General features: G+C 42.4%; 1 protein-coding gene across 1 annotated transcript in view; it reads right to left on the minus strand.

Moving 5' to 3' along the window:
- TANC2 (tetratricopeptide repeat, ankyrin repeat and coiled-coil containing 2) overlaps positions 1 to 16407 on the minus strand; it is a 246001-nt gene extending 229594 nt beyond the window's left edge. The window contains exon 1 of the mRNA XM_054995523.1: positions 16354 to 16407. The gene's annotated coding sequence lies outside the window, so the exon portion shown is untranslated. The remainder of the gene's footprint in view (positions 1 to 16353) is intronic.
- Positions 16408 to 17335: the final 928 nt, after the last annotated feature.

Here is a 17335-nt window from a genome sequence, read left to right on the forward strand (position 1 = left end):
CTCCAGATGGATTACACAGAATACAATATTATAATCAAAAGGAAGCGACATCCAACAGACAATGCAATAAGATTTGACTTGAAGAAATCTGGAACCAACCAATGATCAAAAACAGTGGCAAAGTGTAAGTATTAACATGACACATTAAATTATGCAAAAATCACATAGCAAAAACCTACCTACAGCAACAGATAGTATGAATTATATACCGTTGTACTGCCTACAGCCAATAAGCTGGAGTGACGGCAGAATGGGAATAATATGCATGTTACCATGGTGTGTATCCAGGAAGCCAGATTGTCCTTATCAAGGTAGAGGCCATATTCTGGGCTCGACTGAGCTGGAAGAAAGTGTTTTTTGCAGCTGCATTTATTTGCTTCTCCAGCAGAAACATGGATCCAGTATGATCCCCAGCTCTTAACCGAGTCACAAGGGTCAACTGAACCCCATCAAAAGTGAGGAGCACAACATCCTTGAAGATCTCTGGCTTCCCAATCAGCATTACCTCTGTTTTTCCAGGGCTTAGGTTCACTTTATTCACTCATAGTCAATTAACCACAGCAGCCAGGCAGTGATTCAGGAGTCAGGACCTCTACTACATCCATAAGAGATTTGGATAAGGATATATGGAGCAGAAACAGAGATGCGAGTTGGAAGCGCAGAAACCTTTCCACTTCCAAAGATTGTTTCATAAAATTATTATAAATGGATGCTATAGCCAATATACTAACAGGCAAGACTTGGGAGCTTCAAAGTTGTAATTAACGTTCTACAGGTGATTATCCCCAGGATTTGTGCTATAGAGAGCACATACATGTACAAACACATTTGCCTGCTTGCTTATTTTGTTTATAATCTGCCTTTCTTGCTGCGACTCAAGAGAAATTAAAAAACTAAAAATAGTATAATACAATACATTATGCATTAAGAACTGACTAAAATGTTAACAGGCATTAAACTACAACCTTATTCTCTTGATGAAAGAACACCCTCCTAAACAATTCTGTGAAACAATAGAGGTTCTGAAGCCTTCCTGATCTCATCAGGCAAGTCATTCTACCAGGTGGGAGCCACAACAAAGAATGCTCAGTTTCAGGCAACTGTTGATCTTACCCATTTTCAGGTTGGCACTTTAAGAAGGTTTTGCACAGATGAGCAAAGCTGCAGAGCAGATCAGGTCAAGGTCAGAGCCTCCTTCCAAGCTAAAGGAAGATGGAGGGAAGCATTTTCTGCAGCTGAATTAACTTGCTTCTCCAGCAATAATGATGGGTCAAATATAACCCTTAGATTCTTCACACAGTCTGCTGAACCTTGGAGTTCCAAAGCCGGGGACTGAGGGTGGGGGGACCTGACATTCCAGGAATAACTGAAACATATACGCAATACTTACTTTCTTATCAAATTTAAACTTCTTTTACTGATTTAACAACTTAAAATTAACTTACTTAGCAATATAATACTTTGCTATTTGGAATATTTTTGGAAGCACAAATGTCTTCATTTTCTATAAGAAAAGTTGCAAGTATACCAGATGCTTGAGAAAGAGTTGCAAAGTGCTGCACCTTATGCTGCCATGGCACACGTATCTTAATTTTTGCAATCTGAGAGGTAGGAAAAAGTAACAATTGAAGGTAGAAAACAAAAGAAAGTGTATTATTAGGACAAAAACTCATTCAGTCACAACGGGTAGAACTACCAGCATATATGAAGTTAAACTTGGTAACATTGAAAACACTGACCTCTTTAATATTGTTAAACATAATAATTATATTAATTGTTGCTAAATTGTTGGCAAAATTATTTACATTTAAACAAAAACAATTCTTGAAAATGCTTTGTGTATTGCATAGGAATTATCATTACCTACAGTTGCCAACCTCCAGGTGGTGGTCGACAATCTCACAGAATTACAATTGATCTCCTGGCGACAGAAATCAGTTACCCCGGAGAAAATTGCTGCCTTCAAAAGGTGGAATCTATGACATTATCTCCATCTGAGGTCCCTCCCATTCCTAATTCCTGCCCTCCCCAGGCTCCACCTCCCAAATCTCCAGGAATTTCCCAGCATGGACCTGGCAACTCTATCATTACCTACTGCTACAGAGGCTTATACATAAATATTTTCCTACTATGGCTTTCGAATAAAAGTTTGTCTTTCATTTCACTCATTCCAAAAGCAAAAGAAGAAAAACAGTTTATTTAGCACTGTTCAAAATTTCCCAATTTTTAATTAAAGTCCTTGCACTTGTTCAAATTACAGATTTGGAATGAGCGAAATGCTTTTAAGACAAGTTTTTTTCTCAGTCAAAAAGAGGAAATAGGAACTTTCTATTTTCAGTACACCTCCCAAATTTCTCAATTTTTCCATTGGAAAAACTGAAAAAAAGTAGTCAGACTTCCTCATGCTATATACCTTTTCAGTGACAGGGCTCAGCAAACCCCAGGTGCCAGGTCACTCTGATCACACGTTGACTCCTCCTGACAACTTACAGTTTTACAACTTTATTCACGATGGCTGAGTTCTCCCTTTTTGCTGATGGCATTTGCCTCAAAGGCACAAGAGACCAATTTGCTCAACACCAAGCTGGAGCACAGGACCAATCTGATCCTATGAACATTTACTCAGAAGTAAATCCCACACGTCGTAGGGGCTTATTCCTCTAGAACTGTGCATAAGATTGCCATCTTGAGTACACAAACCTACTGATCAGGAACTGTGCTCACCATCCAGGACTTTCAAGGATGACTCACAAAAGTTCATGCTGGATAAATGTTAGGCTTTCTGTTTTGTTTTGCAAGTTAACCACCAGCCCTGAAACAGATTCAAGTGTAGCATTTCAGCGTCCCCTCCCTGTCATTTTCCCCCACAATAAAAAGGGTAAGTTTCTTTTAAGTTTTAACTATGCCTTTGTATATAATTCCCACTCTAGAGATAGCTGGTCTCCAACAGCAATCTTTTGAGTCTATTTCATGAGAAACAATTTAAACCAGCCCAACACTCATCCCTCTATACCCATTTCTGCCTCCAAACAGCTCAGCAAGATAGCATGGTCTACTGTATCACAGGCTGCAGATAGATCCAGGAGGAGCAACAAAGAAGCATGGCCTTTGTCTACATTCAGGCAGAGATCATCAATTAAAGCTACCAGAGCCATCTCTGTTCCATAGCCTGGCCTGAATCCAGACTGAAGAGTCCAAAGCACCAGAGTTACCAAGACAACCTGGAGTTGGTCAGCTATTACTCTCTCAATCAATTTGCCCAGAAAGGGTAGACTGGAGGATAACTGACCACATCATGTTTGTCTAGGGATTTTTTAAAAATTAGCAAGCAGGTAACAGCCTGTTTGAGAGGCCAAGGGAAGGTAACCTGAGTTAATGACTGATTTATGACAGATCTTAAGGGTTCGTTTATGTGATCCTTACATTATTTTAACAGTCAAGATGGCAATCTTATCTCCTCCATGTTTTTTAACGTCTACGTAAATCCTTTAGGAGAACTCATTCATAGATATGGAACTGGATGCCATCAATATACAGATGACACCTAGGTCTATATCTTAATCACCATGGGATGCAGTAGAGATCTTGGGTCACTGCTGGCAGCTGTGGTCAAACGACTGAAAAATGAACAAATTGAAATTGGACCCAGACAAGACTAAAGTGATACTGGTTGGGAAGGCAGAGATTTTGAAGGGCATCATACTCCACTCTTTTGATGGAATCTATCAGACTCTTGCAGACTCCGTTCAGAGCCTAGGGGGTTATACTGGATCCAGTACTACTGCTAGAAAACCAAGTTAGGGCAGCTGCAAAAAAAACACACACATATATACACACAAAACACCACTTTCTACAAACTCAGTCTAGCCTGTAAGATGGCCCTCTACTTTGACATGGCCAATCTGGCCACCTAGATTCATGCCATGTTAACAACGAGACTTGACTACTGTAATCCCCTGCACATAGATCTTCCTTCTAAGTTCACCTGGGGACTCCAGTTAGTGCAAAATGGGAACTAGGAGGACCATAAATATCAACTCTCACTCTGCAGTCACTCTGTTGGCTATCTATCAGCTACCAGGCTTGATTCAAGGTATTGGCTATCACATATAAAACGTGTCAAGGCCTTGGCCCATCTTATCTATGAACCACCTCTCTCCCTATGTTCCACCATGGCAGCTTCGCTCATCTGAACAGGGCCTTCTGTAGGTGCCACCTTGCACACTGGCAAAATCAAGAGCTGCCTGTACATGTGCATTCTCTGTGGTGGCCACTGTCTCATGGAACAGCCTTACCTGAAGAGGTCATGAAAGCTCCCACTCTTGGCTTTTCAAAAACTATGCAAAACTGAATAATTCAAGAGAGCTTTTTACTCAGATAGGAGGGCTGTGCTGTAAAGAAGTGGTCTCAAAAGAGGTGCATAAGTAAAGGGACAAACTATAGACTTTAGTACTATGGACTGTCTCTTACTATAAGTGAGATCCTTCTGGATAGTTTCTATGTTGTTTAATATGTCAGCCTTAGAATTGCTTATGCTCTGCTTTAGAATCTCTTCAACTCTATGTGGGATTTGTTAGTTTAAAATCTTTTCAAATTTGCTTTATGTACTCACACTGTATAATCCTCCTTGAATCTTAGTGAGAAAGGTGAACTATTAATAATGTAAATAAATAAATAAGATACAATCCTATGGACAGGGTTCCTGACTTCCTAAACACTCCTGAAACTGCCCCTTTTGTAAGTCCAATAAATTGACATAGAGGAGGACCAATTCTAAGCAACTGCTTGAATTATCTAATGCTTGCTGAAGCCTTTAAGCCTTTTGTTTTGGTTCCCCACTTTTTTAAAGTAAATGTTTACTGACTATTTAGAGTTTAACTCTGTCCTTGAATCATTCCTCAGCGCAGCTTGTAGTTTCTATATCATGTCAGAAAATGATGTTACTTTCCAGCACATCTTTGCCCAGGTAACTTCTCCCCACCAGCCAGGTGAGTTGAGGTGGGGAGGCAGAAGCTGGGGTATCCCCTACCCCCAGCAGGGAGAAGCAAACCCTAGCTACTTTTGTTTACTAAATATGTCAAAATAATATCCTAAAATAAATCACGCTGTATTTCGGGCATTCTGAAAACGTCTTGATTCATATTTCCCCCAAAAAATCTATATTACTGAATAGAACAAAATCTCATCTTGAAATATCATTTTAAGACCACTATAACTGAAGCTAAAATCATGTATATTCCACAGATCACTAAGGAAAGGCAACTGAGACCAAAAAGATGCAGGGATTATTAAATAAGCAGAACCAAAAAGCATGTAAGGAAGTTTGTTTTAAAACCTAAAAATCTTACCCAACAAAATAAGTGAGAAGAAAAACAAATGTAACTGAAAGAGAAGTAAAAATTCAAGGAGGAAATTGCTAAAGTTATCAAAACTAATTATAACTAGAACACGGACAGGGGGAAAATTATTGCACTGGTGATTCACCATGGAATATACAGCCAGAGACACAGGGGATCAGTTGGGGGTCTTTGAAGATGCTTCTGCAGGCCAGAAACAAGACTGGCCTACTCTCTCAGCTAAATGGGGCAAATAAGGAGCAGCAACCCAGAATTAAAGAGCCTTGAAGAGACACAGGGAACAAAGGAGTAACAGAACAATATGGCCTTCAGTAGATTAAAAAATAGTATAGTATCAATGGATAATAAATGTGTTTGGGCCTAGGCACAAGAAGCAACTAAGAATGGCAAGAAAGCTGAACTAAGGAAATGAAGTATAAAAATGAAGATAAAGTTCAAAGATGGAGTAAATTGGTTGGGGTCTGACAGACAAGTCATCTGTATGAAAAACTTGTAACTAGGGGTGTGCAAAGGCACACTGTTTCGGGATTCTCGTTTCGGGTATACCCGAAACGAGAATCTGTTTCGGCAACAGCTAAATCCGAAACGGCTAGCAGTTTGGTATTGTTTCGGTTGTTTCCGGTTGTTTCGGGGTTTTCAATGGGAAAATGCCTCCGTCTTCCCGGACACCTGGGGGAGGCATTTTCCCACCGAATCAAGCCAAAATTGGTGGGGACCTTCCTCTAACTCCTCTCTAACAACCCCCCAAGTTTCAGACCAATTGGACATTGGGGGGACATGTTATGGCCCCCCAAACCAGGTCCCCCTATCCTCGCCTAAAAAAGGGAAACGTGAACATATTTTTAGCTTGCTGCTGCTAATCTTCTTCATTATTTCCTATGGGGAAAAAATGAAGAGGCAGGCTTGTCTTGCCAGGGGTGGCATTTTGCATGCAAAATGCCCCCCAACACTCAGGGGCCCTTCTCCCACCTTTCCTCCCACCCCCCACCAAGGCACAGCCTGCTCCCACTTGGGGGGGCATTTCATAGCCTCCCCAAGTAGGAGCTCTTTTCTCTACTACTTACAGCTGGGGGAGGCTTGTCTTGCCAGGGGTGGCATTTTGCATGCAAAATGCCCCCAACCCTCAGGGGCCCTTCTCCCACCTCTACTCCCACCCCCCACCAAGGATCAGCCAGCTCCCACTTGGGGGGGGCATTTCATGGCCTCCCCAAGTAGGTGCTCTCAGCCCCCAAAGTCCACCCCCTACAGCCCCACACAAACCCAATTCCCCCCCAGCTGCCACACACAGACCCAAATCCCCACATTAGCCCCTCACAGACCCAAATCCACCCCCAGCAGCCCTACACCCATAAACCCAGGAACAGGCTGGCCAGCCCTCCCCTTTTGTTCCCTATGCTGGTAACTTCTAAACTCTCTTTCCCTGGGCAATTCCGCACAGCCCAGGGGTGCCACAATGGTGGGCAAACTTCTGAGTGCCAACTTGTCTCTGGGAAAGAGCACCTGACCTGACACACATACAACCACCCCCTGACACCCCCACCACCTACAGAGGAGGCTGGCCAGCCTCCCCATTGTTCCCTATGATGGGAACCAACTGCACAACAAAGAATAAAACACGAACAACACAAAATAAAGTTTTTTAAAAAATATTTTCTCCCTTTCAAAGTACATATAGGCAAAGCATTATGACACATTACACCAGCAGTCCCCCACACAGAAAAATTAACACAACTCACTTAACATCAGAGAATCACAAAAGCACAATTCCTGTCAAAAACACTTTATTTCTTTAACTGCTTTAGGTTACACAGTAGGAGGGCACAACAAGGCACAACAACATGATAGCAGTGTACTACACAAAATAATACAACCTACTTCACCGTTTTTGACAGCAATTGTGTTTGGGTGATTCTCTGATGTGAAGTGAGTTGTGTTATTTTTGTGTAGTACACTGCTTTCATGCCCTGTTGTGCCTTCCTACTGTGTAACCTAAAGCAGTTAAAGAAATAAAGTGCTTTTGACAGCATTTTTTGGGGGGTGATTCTTTAATGTGAAGTGAGTTGTGTTATTTTTGTGTAAGATACTGCTGCCATGCCCTTTGGTGTGCCCCCCTGCTGTGTAACCTAAAGCTGTTCAAGAAATAAAGTGTTTTTGACAGGAATTGTGTTTTTGTGATTCTCTGATGTTAAGTGAGTTGTGTTATTTTTGTGAGGTGGAATGCTGGAATGCCCTTTGGTGTGCCCCCCCTGCTGTGTAACCTAAAACTGTTCAAGAAATAAAGTGTTTTTGACAGGAATTGTGTTTTTGTGATTCTCTGATGTTAAGTGAGTTGTGTTAATTTTTCTGTTTCGGGTTTTCTGAAACGTTTTGGGAGAACCCGAAACAACCCGAAACAGGTTGTTTTGGGGGTTTTTCAGCTATCATATACCCGAATTGAAAACCCTACTTGTAACTGCTATATTTTATATTCTTCGTTATGATAAAAAGTAGCCAGTAATGTAGTTTTATATATTTTGAAAATATATTTGAGTATAGATAACTTTGTACAGTTTGAAGTTATAAGATAAGTAATTGGCAAAGAATGTGAGAGTTGTGACACAGATAGCTATTGGTGTAAGATGATTTTAAAAACCTATAAATATAGGAAAATGAATTTATCTGGAACATATTCTCTGAAGATGTTCCTGCCTTACCTGCTTTCCTTTGGTAAGAAGTAATTAATGGGCTCAAATAATGGCACTCCTTTAATTATCTACGGAAAATCTACAGACAGTATTGTCATACTATTTTCAGTTAGTCTATGTTAAAAGTGATAATAAATATGTTTTAATAAAGATAAAATGGAGGCTAGGTTCTCTAGTAATATTTATACTTGTGAATGAACTATAAACAAAACAACCAAAAACGTGTCGTGTACCTTTTGCCAGGAGATTAATGATCTGATATGGGAAAGCTGCCTAGAATTTAAGGGTGTGCCTATATCAAAATCAGGCCTGACCACTCTTCAGAAAACAGCCAGAAAAACATTTCTACTGCATTATGGCTCAAGAACGACAACACACATGCATCCAATAGCAACTGTTTTTCCTTAAAAGGAGGTGCTAATGCCCATACGTAATTTGGCTACCACCAATGAGAGACAGCTTTGAGGTTCAAGGTAGGGCTTGGATGCAAAGTGTGAGAACTAGAGTATAGAAATACTACAAATGGGCAACATATCCCCTGTGTGTCCCCTCTCTCCCATCCCACCCCCTCTGTACTGTTCCACTGACCCCCTCAATGCCCCCACCCTCAACACTCTGCCTACTTGCTTCCTCCCATCCTTATCCCTTCACTTCCACCCCTCTCCCTCAACTCTCTCTTTTTCACTCCCCTGATCTATTTTCTGTCAGACTCACAGCTTTGATGCTGTGGTGGTGACTCTTCCTTCTGGCCAACTGGCCATCCCACAGCTTTGCTGAGGAAGCTAGGACCTCCAGGCACTGTGGCCAGGCTGAGAGCTTCACCAGGCCTCTCAGCCATGAGCCTCCCTCTCACCAGCTCCTCTTTTTGTGTGGGGCATTACAACATTATAACAATCCACTACAATAATGTACTAGCTCCCAGATTTCATTTTTTTAAAAAAAGCAGGTCTCCAGTCCTTTTGAAACAATAAAGAAATATGTGCAGGAGATATGTCCCATATAATTCTGAAATCAAAGGAGTTATGCACTTGTGTTTTTTTTACTGCAAGCTGGGAACTAGTACGTTGTTGTTAAAATACACCCTAGACAGCTGAGGCTAGCCTGATCTTATCAGATCTTGGAAGTAAGGTCAGTAATGGTTAGTACTTGGATGAGAAACCACCAAGGAAGACCAAGGTCACTGTGCAAAGGCAGGCAATGGCAAACTACCTCTGTCAGTCTCTTCCTTTGAAAACCCAGGCAGGGGTCACTGTAAGTTGACAGAACTTTACAGGGGTCACTATAACTTGACAGAACTTTACAGATACACACACACAAAAAACATACATCATTATAATGTTATAGCAATATAGCCCGTAGATGGGAGAAATGGTTGTCATGGAGAGTGAGGTAAGAAAAATGGTGCCAATGCAGGTAGGAAGAGAAAAAATGCATACCTTCTGAACCACACAATGCCCAAAAGCACTCTCCCCACAAAAATCGCACAAAAGATCATATTAAACCAATTCTGGAAAAAATCACAGGAAGGTGGAGGAAACACAGAAACAGGACAAGAGAAAATAATGTCCTGTGGATGCATCCAAAAAAAGGGAACTGCTATAAAGAAGCTGAGGTGGAACAAAACACCCATGGACAAATAGCCTAGTAGCCTTTGAGAAAACCAGAACATTAAGTAGAGATTGCTGGATTAGACCAGTGGTCCACCTAGTCCAGCAAGTTTCACACAGTGGCCAACCAGTTGCCCTGGAGGACCAAACAAATAGGACAGAAAAGGCAAGGCCCTCCACTGTTGCTGACTCCACTGTTACTACCTGTTACTGACTCCCATTCACAGGTTTGCTGCCTCACTGTTCAGTTACCATGGCTAGCAGCCATTTGGTGGACCTCACTTCCATGAATGCTTAACCTCCTTTTAAAGCCATCTATGCTATAGCTGTCATTACCTCCACTGGCAATGAATTCCACACTTTAATTGCTTGTTAAAAAAAGATGTCCTTTTGTCTGTCCTGAACCTATTTGCCAACAATTTCATTGAGCGCCCCCAAGTTCTAGTATTATGCAAGAGGGACAAAGAACACCTCTAATCCACTTTTTCCACTCCATGCACAATTTTATATACCTCCAATATGTCTCCCCGTTGCCAACTTTTTTCTAGATTGAAAAGCCCCAGACCATGTAGCCTTTTCTCATAGGAAAAGTGTTCTAACAGCCTAATCATCTTTTCTGAGATAAGGCAATCAGAACTGCATACAGTCTGCATCATAGCAGTATACAAGGGCATTATAACATTGTCCATTTTGTTTTCAATCCCTTTCCAAGTAATTCCTAGCATGGAGTTGCCTTTTTCACCACTGCTGCACACTGGAACACCATTTTCATCAAGCTTTCCACTTCTGCTCCAAGGTCTCTTTCCTTCTCAGTCTCAGCAAGGTCAGATCACATTAGCATATACCTGAATTTAGATTTTGTGTTCCAGTATGCATCACCTTACACTTACCCACACTCAACCCCATTTGTCATGTTGTTGTCCATTCACCCAATTTAGAGAGATCTTCCTGTAACTCTTACAATTCACCTTGGGTTTCACCATCCTAAATAACTGGGTATCATCTGCAAACTTGGTTACTATACTACTCACCCTCAGTTCCAAATAATGTATTATTCTTTTAATATGTGATACAGATCATCTTTAATTAAGGAGGGTTGGTTGATTTTGCTTTCTGAAGAAACTGCTGATCCCAAGCAATTTAAAATTAAATACATTCACACACAGGTACTACTATAAAGTAACTTTTTTAACACCAAAATTACCTTTATACTAGTTTTTAGGAGAGATTCTCTGTTGTCATTTGGACTTGGATTCTGCAAAGTTTTTGATTTTGTTAAATATCTAAATGCTACATCTTAACTATATGGGTTTATTTTTTATCTATTTTGAAAAGTACTACTACTTATGATTCACTTTTTACTCTGTAGATCTTGCATTTTTAATGTATTGCTATTTGGTGATTGTATTGTATTTGATTTTAATCATGTTTAACTATGCTTAAGGCCTATGATCATATAAGCAGAATAAATCGATGAAGTAACTTTTTCTCTTTATTCATTACAAGTTAATTGATCAGGCTCCGTACAAACACAACTATCCCTCATACTGATCTTGATTTCATACCAGAAATATTATACAACTGTACTAGCTTCTATAAACTATTAAAATTACTAGGAATTACATTAAAGCAAGACAGGTAAAGATGCATTAAAGCTGAAAGGACATCCTGTTGCTGATGTGAACAGATGCAAAAGGAAAGCCCAGAATTGTATAACACATACAATAGGAACATGGAATGTAAGACATATGAATCCAGGTAACCTTGAAATCAAATGAGAAATGGAACATTTAAACATTATAATCCTGGGTGTGAGAGAACTAAAATGAACTGGATTAGGACATTTTCAGTAAGAAAATTACAAGTGTTCAACTGTGGAAATAAACTTGGAAGAAATGGTGTTGCTTTTATAGTGAGGTCAGACATAGCTCAACCAATCAGAAGCTATAATGCAAAGTCTGACCAATAATATTAATTGGATTTCATGGAAGAGCTGCCAACATAACATCAAGCGCAGATGCTGAAGAGGAAGAAATTGAAAGCTTTTATCCAAGTGTTCTGGAAGAAATTGATCATACACCTAAACAAGACGCACTGCTAATCATAGGTGACTGGAATGCAAAAGTAGGAGACAAAGCAGAATCAAACACTGTTGGAATGTCTGGACGAGGATTATGAAATAAAGGAGGAGAGTGACTCAGAATTTTGTGAAGCCAACACTTCATTCATTGCAAACACATGCCTCAGGCAACCAAACAATTGTATACTTGGAAATCACCAAATGCCAATACAGGAATCAAATAGATTACATAAACAGAATTAGAAGCTCTATTCTTTCTGTCAAAACAAGACCAGGAGCTTATACTAGTACAGATCACCAACTGTTAACATCAAAAATTAGAATAAAGCGGAAGAAAGATACTAAAAGAATCACAGTGCCAAAATATAATCTATATAAAAATCCTGAAGAATTTAAAGATCATGTAAAGAAAACAATTGCATTACTGTTTAATTGATCAGGAACCAGAAGAGCTGTAGGCTAAATCAGACATTATTAAGGATGCATGTGCAAAGACTATTCCTGTAGCCAACAGAAAGGAAAAGCCTAGACAGATGACAGATGAAACTCTTAAAATTGCTAAAAACAGATGAGAAACGTAAGGAAAAAGTTGATGGAAACAGAATCAGAATGCTAAATGCAGGTTTTCAGTTACTTCCATGCAGAGACAAAAAGAACTTTTATAGTAGCCAGTGCAAAGAAATAAAAGAGAACAACAAAAAAGGAAGAATGACAGCTTTGTTCAGAAGATCCAGAAAATCAAAGGAAAATTCAAACTACACATAGGAGTGCTGGAAGATCAACAAGGAAATACAGTATCTGGTCAGGATTTTATCCTGAAAATATGGAAACAATACAGGGAAGAACTATACAGGAGATGAAGGATGACAGATTCCTTCAAATAAGAATCACTTGAAGAACCACTAGTTTTAGAAAGTGAAGTGAAAGCTGCACTCAAAGCAATTGGGAGATACAAATTACCTGGAGTAGATGGGATATCAATAGGGCTATTTCAAGCTACAGAAACTGAGTCTATCAAAATCTTAACAAGAATATGTCAACAAATGTGGAAAACAAATCAACAGCTCACATAACTGGAAACGCTCAATCTACATTCCAATTCCAAAAAAGGAGATGCTAAAGACTGCAGAATCTTTGGACCATCACATTAATTTCCCATATAAACAAAGTAATGCTCAAGTTTGTACAACAAAGACTCTGACTGTATATGGAACAAGAAATGTCAGATGCTCAAGCTGGGTTCAGAAAATGAAGAGGCACTAGAAATCATATTGCAAATTTACAATGGTTAATAGAGTACACCAGAGATCGTCAGAAGAAAATCAGCCTGTGTTTTAGATTGAGAGCCAGTTTGGTGTAGTGGTTAAGAGCATGGGACTCTGATCTGGTGAACTGGGTTTGATTCCCCACTCCTCCACTTGAAGCCAGCTGTGTCACAGCTTTCAGAGCTCTCTCAGCCCCACCCACCTCACAGGGTGATTGTCGTGAGGATAATAATAACATACTTTGTAAACCGCTGAGTGGGCATTAAGTTGTCCTGAAGGGCAGTATATAAATCTATTATTATTATTATTATTATTATTATTATTATTATTATTATTATTATAGATTACAGCAAAGCTTTCAACTATGTGGATGATGAAAAGCTATGGATGGTTTTAAAAGAAATGGGTATGCCATAATATACAATCGTGTTGATGTGCAACCTGTACTCTGTACAAGAGGCTACTGTTTAAAACAGAATATGAGGAAATAGAATGGCTTTCAGCTGGCAAAGATGTCAGACAAGGATGTGTATTATCTTCCCGTCTGTTCAACCTATATGTTGTGGGAATAAAATGAAGAAGAGGAAACAATGGCCCATAGACTGGAAACAGTCTATTTCATATGTGCCTTCAAACTACATTCCAATTTTTAAAAAATAACATCAAAGAGTCAGCAACAAGCAGACCATCGCATTCATTTCCCATGCAAGCAAAATTATGTTCAAAATTTTACAACAAAGCCTTCTGTGCGTGCCACAACACCTGTTTGTTTTGATGTGCAACCTGTAGTTCAGACAAGAGGCTACTGTTGAGACAAGACATGGAAAACAGAATGGTTTCCAACAGGCAAAGGTATCCAACGGATATATATTATTGCTGTTTGTTCAAACTCTATGCATAAGGAAAGATGGATTAGATGTAGATGAAGGTGGAGAGAAAATTGGTGGAAGGAACATCAACAATTTGAGATATGCAGAAGACACCACATTACTGGCTGAAATAATTGAAAACTTGAAACAACTACCGATCAAGATTAAGGGAGAAAGTACCAAAGCAGGATTACAGCTGAACATCAAGAAGACAAAAGTAACAACTACAGAGGAATTACACAATTTTAAGGTTGACAATGAAGAAACTGAAATTGCTAAAGATTATCTATTTTAATGGAAAAGGAGACTGCAACCAAGAAATCAGAAGGAAACTGAGACTTGGGAGGGCAGCTATGAAAGAACTAGAAAAGATCCTTAAAGATCACTTATGTCACTGAGGATCAAGATAATTCCGTCTATGGTATTCCCCATTATTATGTATAGATGTGAAAGGTGGACGATGAAGAAAGCCAATTCGTTTGAAATGTAGAGCTGGAGGAGAGTTTTATGAATACTATGGACCGCCAAAAAGACAAATAAGTGGGTTCTAGATCAAATCAAGCCGGAATTCTCCTTAAAAGCTAAAATTATGGAACTAAAGCTATCATACCTTGGTCACATGAAGAAAAGACAAGACTCATGGGAAAGGACAATAATGCTAGGAAAGGTGGAAGGCAGGAGGAAAAGAAGACCCAAAATGAGATGGTTTGACTCAATAAAGGAAGTCACAACCTCTCATTTGCAAGATGTGAGCAAGGCTGTTAATGATAGGACATTCTGGGAGTCGTTAATCCATAGTGTTGCTATAAGACAGAAGCTACTCAAATCCACATAACTCACACATACAGAAATTATATACAGTGCAGTCCACATCAACGAGATTTATTCAATGACTTTCTTGACAATGTGAGTAACACAGATGGAGGGGCTTTTCTGGTAAGCCCTCATGAAAGCCCACAACTTTCAGCCAGTGTATATAAGAAAATTAGTAACTGGTGTAATGGCTAGAGCACTGGACAAGGTTTTGGGAGACTCTGCTTTGAATCTCCATTCTGCCACTAATTCTGCTCACTGGGTGACCTTGAGGTAGTCACACACTCTCAGCCTCACCAACTCCACAGAGATGTCAGGAGGATAAAATGGAGAACTGCAGAATGTTGTGAATGGAGTATAAAGGAAGCACGTAAAGTAATATTTGAATTCAAAATAGTTCAAATGAATTTCTGTTTCTCACCAGCAGTGCTAAGAAGAGACTTCTCCTTTCCTTCAAACAGCAATGGGGGTACCTATAATTTTTAACACACTCCAGACCTATAAATATGGATAAGGTTTAAGACCCTGCCTACCTGACACCCCAACATAAGCAAGTTATAAAGGGCAAATCCCCAGACAGTAAGAGACATTCAACAATTCACTCCCATCCTGCCCAAAGGCCAACCCCCCTCACTCACTCTCTCTCTCTCTCTCTCTCACACACACACACACACACAACCTTGATTTGGTCCTATGCCTCTATCATCTGCTTCATTACAAAGCCCTCTCACCATCTTCATGTCCAGATTTCATCTGATCTCCACACAAAGCTGCTAAATATTCTGAGAGCTTCACTGGTACATCACGGGAACTCCCACCACCAATTTACACAAGTTGTAAATAATGCACTGTAGGCCATTCCTACCTTGTACATTACCACTATAAGAGTGCAAAATGTTTTAAAGTACTGAAGTGTGAAGGCAGTAGCATATTTGTATATAGCATCTCTCTCACCATTCCCATGCTCAATAGTCAATCCAAGAAATTAGTTGCAGAACCCAAACGAATCCATTCTGCTACCCAGACTGAGCTGCACTAACTCTTTGACGTATATATTGTTTCAGGAAAATTGCCCCCCCCCATCATTATTTCTAAGCCGACCCCCCCCCCACACACACACACACATGCATACACAAAATCAATCGACTTACCAACTTCAGCCCCCCACAGATCAGTTTCTCTCCGCTGTAATTACCTATACATTCTTCCCCTGGCAATCCAGCCCATCACCACCACCCATCAACACCCCAGCCCAACCCTTCTTCACACAAGGACGTGGCAATCGGGTTATGGGGAGAGGGGGAGAAAGCGAGAGGGCGCCGCCAGCAGGGCCTGGCCCCTTCCTTCTCCTGCCCACTTGAACCCTTCCTCGGACTACCAGACCTGGGCCCAAAGCCGCAGCCGACCCCTCACTCCCCGCCCCCACCTTCATGGTGCCCGTCAAAGGCGAGCGGGGGGCGAGCAACAGTTGACAGGCGGCCGCGGCTGCTGGGGGTCGCGGCTCCTCCGCTGGCGCCGCCTCCGCCCGCAGGGGCCCTCGCCGCCCGGGCGGGGCGCGTGTGCGCGGCGGAGGAGGGGCGGCGTCGAGCGCGCCCCCCGACCCGGTCGCCGCGGCCCAACCCCCACCGCCGCCGCCTCCCCAGAGACATTGCGCCCCCCCTCCCCTCGCCAGCCTCACCTGGCCCGGCGCCGGGCTCCCCGCAGGGCGCGGCGGCTTCAGCCTCTTCCTTCCGTCCTTCTCCCCTTCGGAAGAGGAGGGCTGCTGCCAGGAACAGGCTGGGGAGCCTTCTCGGCCGCCCTCACCGCATCCCGCAGTGGAGAACGAGCGCCTGCCCGGCGCTGTCTGTCTCGCCGTCCTTCCCTCCACCGGGGGCGAGCAGCGGCGGCGGCGTCTTCGGCTGCCTCGGTCACTCAGCTGTCTCTTCCCTTCTCCACCCGAGCGGGAGCGCGCTTGCTTGCCTGCCTGTTACATGCGCGCCCGCGGCACCCCAAGGAGGGAAGCGCTTTTGGGGCGCCGGCACCGCCTCGCCCGCCGCCTCTGGTCCTGCGCGCGCCGACACGCGCACGCGCTTCTCAGGCTGTTCGGCGAGGCGCGCTCAGGTCCTCCCCACCCCCACCCCGTGAAGGGCGGAGGCGGGAGCCTGTGCGCAGGTGCTGGGCGGGACTGGGAGCACCTCTCAGGCGCGCGCGCTTGCGCGTGCCCGCGCACACACCCCGCAAGCCGCGGAGTCCGGGGCAGAGCTCGCGCGCTGTCGCCCCGCCCTTTCTCCCTCCTCCTTTTGCTCCTCGGCACGTGCCTGGCCCCCGGGGCGGGCGAGGGTCCCCCCTCGGGAGGGGAGGGGGAGGCGTGGACTATGCAAAAGACGATGCTTCGCGAGGGCTGGGAGCGCCCGCTGGGATGGGTCAAAGGCGGCTCGCTCCCTCGACGCTCAGTTCTCTTGCATCCTGGGGCGCGAGTACTAAGACCTTGAGCTTCCGCGAGTTACATTTGTTGCATCTCCCGCTGGAATTACTGCCTGCCAGCAGGGAAAGAAACATTCCTGGCAAGGGAGCATGGAGAAAGAGGCTGCCGATGGGCTAACCTCCAAAGATTTCCTGACACCCACCCGCCCCCACAATCCTCTCTGAATACCTTTTCTCCAAAATCTTTCTCGCTTCAA

The sequence above is a fragment of the Eublepharis macularius genome, chromosome 12 (genome assembly GCF_028583425.1).
Source record: "Eublepharis macularius isolate TG4126 chromosome 12, MPM_Emac_v1.0, whole genome shotgun sequence".
Classification (NCBI taxonomy): Eukaryota; Metazoa; Chordata; class Lepidosauria; order Squamata; family Eublepharidae; genus Eublepharis; species Eublepharis macularius.